The sequence below is a fragment of the Polyergus mexicanus genome, unplaced genomic scaffold (assembly GCF_030449975.1).
Source record: "Polyergus mexicanus isolate NDT 795.1 unplaced genomic scaffold, iyPolMexi1.0 SCAF_1, whole genome shotgun sequence".
Classification (NCBI taxonomy): domain Eukaryota; kingdom Metazoa; phylum Arthropoda; class Insecta; order Hymenoptera; family Formicidae; genus Polyergus; species Polyergus mexicanus.
In genome coordinates, this window is record NW_027223321.1 from 8,318,256 (window position 1) to 8,323,105 (window position 4,850).

The 4,850-nt window shown below is 32.9% G+C and overlaps 1 long non-coding RNA gene across 1 annotated transcript; it reads right to left on the reverse strand.

Moving 5' to 3' along the window:
* Positions 1-1,189: 1,189 nt before the first annotated feature.
* On the reverse strand, positions 1,190-1,904 carry LOC138933773 (uncharacterized). The gene is made up of 3 exons (XR_011447038.1): positions 1,819-1,904; positions 1,360-1,507; positions 1,190-1,263 (listed from the first exon to the last, which is right to left on the reverse strand). It is a non-coding gene; the product is annotated as an uncharacterized lncRNA (long non-coding RNA).
* Between the last annotated feature and the right edge of the window lie 2,946 nt (positions 1,905-4,850).

Here is a 4,850-nt window from a genome sequence, read left to right on the forward strand (position 1 = left end):
AAACTATTAATTTCCACATTCATGTTTCTCATTGCTTTAAAAAAATAAGTCAAACCATTATGTCAAAAAAAGTTAAATAGAGTTTTGTCCTTAAAGTATTTAGTCCAAGAAAATAAATAATTTGTTATATAATTTATAAACAAAATTATTACTTTATTTCTCTTCTTTGATTATTGCTTAACATTACTATTTCAGGCTCTAACTTTGAGGCTTTTAATCCAACTGTACATGTAATATTTTTGATAGAATTTCCACAAGATTTGTTTTGTTATAATAACATAAACATGTAAACTCATTATTTAGTCATTTGTAAGAGTCAAAAATATAGTCTAAACTTAAAAATATTAATTATACATTAATTACATTTATATATAAAATATAAATGAATATTATAGCTCCTTAATAGTCGCCGCGGCCATATTGGAATGATGACATCAGAAGCGAGAAATGACACGCTGAGAATTCTTGCGTGCCATTTTTAAATAAAAAGATATTTTAAAAAAACAAAACTACACAGATCGCTTTAGTATACTCATAAACTTGTCCGAAAACTAAGCTTTTTGTTTGACAATTAATAAATAACCGTAAAAAGAGTAGTTCTTAGTTTTAATTATATGTATTATTATATGTTTAATCAGTTTTAATCGTACAACGTACGATCGTATTATTGTACGATCGTATATGTTGTACGAATAAAACTGATTAAACATATAATAATACATATAATTAAAACTAAGAAACGCACATCTATGAACAAATGTATATAAAAACAGAAGAATAAACACTTCGTAAATTATAAATTTTTATTTATAAATTATTATAATTAAAAATAAATACAGGACCTGTAGACCCTCCTGCTCTAGCGTGATTCATGTTCCATCCGGCATTGGCACCCGATCGGTGTCCTCGTCCTCTCTATCCTCCTCCTCTCCATCTTTCTCCTCTCCATCCTCCTCTCCATCCTCCTCTCCATCCTCCTCTCCATCCTCCTCCCCATCCTCCTCTCCATCCTCCTCTCCATCCTGCTCTCCATCCTCCTCTCCATCATCCTCTCCATCCTCCTCTCCATCCTCCTCTCCATCCTCCTCTCCATCCTCCTCTCCATCCTCCTCTCCATCCTCCTCTCCATCCTCCTCTCCATCCTCCTCTCCATCCTCCTCTCCATCCTCCTCTCCATCCTCTTCTCCATCCTCCTCTCCATCCTCCTCTCTACCCTCCTCTCTACCCTCCTCTCCTTCTCTTCGTCCTCTTGATGAGTAGTAGCTACATAGATAACACAACAGTTAAAGCACTAAATTAATAAATTAACAAAATGATTTTAAAACTTTATAATCTATTGCATTAAAAAATGTAATATACTTTTTGTTCCTCTCTTTTAATTTTCTTCCTCCTCTTTTTTTCGTTTCTTATATATTTTTTTTCATTTTCTTTGTCCATAGACGATTCGCTTGACTCCACAATCATTGCTTCCTCTTCCTCTTTTATTTTGTTCTGCTGTTCCAATTTCCTAATTCATTCATGTTTATTAAATATTAATATTGTATATTAATGAGTTATTTAAAGTATACCAGTAACGAAAAAACAACAATATGTGTAATTTATAAGAGTCCTGTATATAAAAGAGAAGTGAAATCAGCCTTTATGAAGGCTATCATTTTGAACCCATCGTGAGATGCAGCAACGGTAGCCTTATATCAAAAAGAGAAGCAAAATCGGTAAATGGTGTTGATGCCATATTGAGCCTATAGCGATTTCGCATTTTTTTTATACAGAATTATAATTTATAATAATCTAAAAATAAAATAATAGTGCACTAACCTTTCTTTTTTCAGATTTTTTCTTTTTCTTCCTTCTTCTTTCTCTCTCTTCTTCTTTCTTCCTCTTTCTTTCTCTCTATCTCATTCCTTCTCCTATTCTCTTCCTCCTTTTTATGTTTACTTTTCTCAATTTCCCTTTTTCTCTTCTCATCCATATTTCGCTTCCTTGCGATTCTGTCTTTGTTAGACCTATTTGATGCATAATACATATATACACTAATAAATATTGCGACACTGCACAGTGTACTTTAGTTTACTTGTTTTATACAAATAGTATACAAATAGTAACATACTTACATCTTATGCGACAGTAAAACATCGATTGATTGCGCTATACAGGGCTGCGTTCGGAAACATCCGTGTACACACGAGCGTCATTCTATTGTATCTTCGTTATTTGCTAAAAATTGAACAAAAATAGAACGACGTTCGTGTGAACATGAGTGATGTTTCCGAACGTAGCCCAGTGCTGCCAAAAATAATAGACATATTGAAATAGATCTATATAAATACACACATACACACACCGATACTTCTCGCGCCGCCTTTCTTTGCGTTCTTTTGTTTTGCGGTTTTTATGGCATCTCTGCATTACGTAGAAAATTGAGTGATTGAAATTAAGCGATCGAGCAAATTAGTATTTACGGTTCACGGTGTTATATGTGCTTCTTCGTAATTTGTTGTGCGAAAAATTGCTAATAATTATGGAAGCGCATAAAACCGGTGAAAACGAAATGCATCTAAGATGTGACAATTATGGACGAATGTATGGAAGGAGTCGCAATACAAAGAAGTATCAAACATCGTGTAAGCGGCTAAGCAGGCGAAAATCGCGGATTAATATAAGGTAATATTGTATCTTATAAACTTTCTGTCTACAAACGATTCATTAAGTTAACAGAGTAAAGATTCCACTTTGTCTTTGCTAACAGAAAGAAAAATTATCGTATGAATTTCAAGAAATAAAGTCTACATGCGGGATAGACGCGCCAGTTAAAATAAATCGAGGATGATAATGTTTTTTCGCGAACAAATTGAAACGATCCTACACTTTATGTATTTCTTAAATTATGTAGGAAGTGTCTTAAATAATTGATTTTTTTTATCCTAATTTGATAAAATTATTTTCTAAATAAGTTTTCATTGATCAAGAATATTAATTAATGTATTATAACATGATTAATATTTGTTTATATTTACACACAACCATTATTTTGATTCACTTGCTATATTAAATAGCAATACTCTATATTCAATGCGATCACTTGCAGAAATGCCTCACATTATTCCTTCCTTCTTTAATCAAATTACACTTACTTTAATTTATATAACAATTACTGCACCAGTCACTTTATTGAAAGTGAGGTGTCAAATTCACATAGGTCAAAAAAATTCTGGTTCTCAAAAATTCTTGTACGCAAAAAATTCAAGAGCCGCTTTCTTACTTTGATAAAAGAAGTTATTTTTAAGTGTAACTTTGTTGCTAATAATCGGATTGAGATAAATAAAAAAACGTTATGAAATTTAAAGTTTCTAGTTTTAAAGTCTCCTACTTAATTTCAATCTCTTCTTATTCGTTACAAAATTATGTTGTTAACAAGTTATGTACAAAAGTGACCCTTTAATTTTTTTGACTGTAGTACAAAGTTATAACAAATATATGTATACAGGGTGTCCGACAAGTAAGTAACCAAACGAAAGGTGGAGGTAGATTGGGTCAAACTGAGTCGAAAAGTCCTGAACCATTTTTTTATAACGCTTAATAAAGGAGTTATTATTGAATAAAGTCTGGCCAATCAGCGCCGATCTTTGGTCGGTCGCATGTTGGTGAGCCGCGCGCTATGCCGCATACTACCAGGCACGCGACTCATCGACATGCGCCCGGCCAAAGATCGGCGCTGATTGGCCAGACTTTACTCAATAATAACTCCTTTATTAAGCGTTATAAAAGAAAATTCAGGACTTTTCGAATCAGTTTGACCCAATTTATCTCCACCTTTTATTTGGTCACTTATTTGTCAGACACTCTGTATACATATATACATATATATTTATTTGTAGGAGACAGAAAATAATAAATAATTTAAATAAGGAAAGAATTACAGAAGATATAAATCATGAAAATATCAATGAAAATATCAATGAAATAATACAGAATAATACTAATGCAGATATATTGTATATGAAAGTACAATGCAGGTAGATCAAGATGAGCGAGCTTTATAGGATGTCATTATATATGACGAATTAGCTGCAATGGGTATTGAAATAAATACTGATGAAGAACAAATGACATGTACATTAAATGATACTGAATTGGAAAACATATTAGAAAATGACAGTGAAACTAAAGAAAATGACACTTTTAATAATAGATAGTAATATAGATGCATGCCGTGTAAAGAGTGGCAGTATGCCAGGAAAATGTATTGTAGATTTTGTTTATTTTTTTGAACAATTACATGAAAAATTTGACAATCACTGCCGCGGAATAGAATGCATTTTTCGCAACGTAACATTTATCGGTGCCCATGCGCGCGGACTGAAAAATCAATTCTTTTTCAAATGCCGAATGTGCAATTTTGAAAGTTCTATCTGGAGTGAGCTGCCTCCTAAAGAAAGTCTAGATGTAAATATAGGGGCTGGTACTATACTAACTGGTGCAAGATATACACAGTTAAAAGAAAGCTGCGTTGCTATGAATATTAAGTGTATGGCAAAAAAAACGTACGAAAAAGCATATGAAACTGCTGCCGAGGCATTCGCAAAAGTTGCTCAAGAAAGCATGAATGCAGCTGCAAATGAAGAACGTGAGTTAAGCGGAGAGCACACACTTTTGCATAAGCGCATAATCATAAGCATAAGGAATTTGATTGGTCAATTTCCTTATGCATAAGGAAATGGACCAATCAATTTCCTTATGCTTGTGATTATGCGCTTATGCAAAAGTGTGTGCTCCTCGCTTTAGCATTACAATGCAATGATATAATAAATGGAATACCACATATAGCAGTAATAGGTGACGGAAGCTGG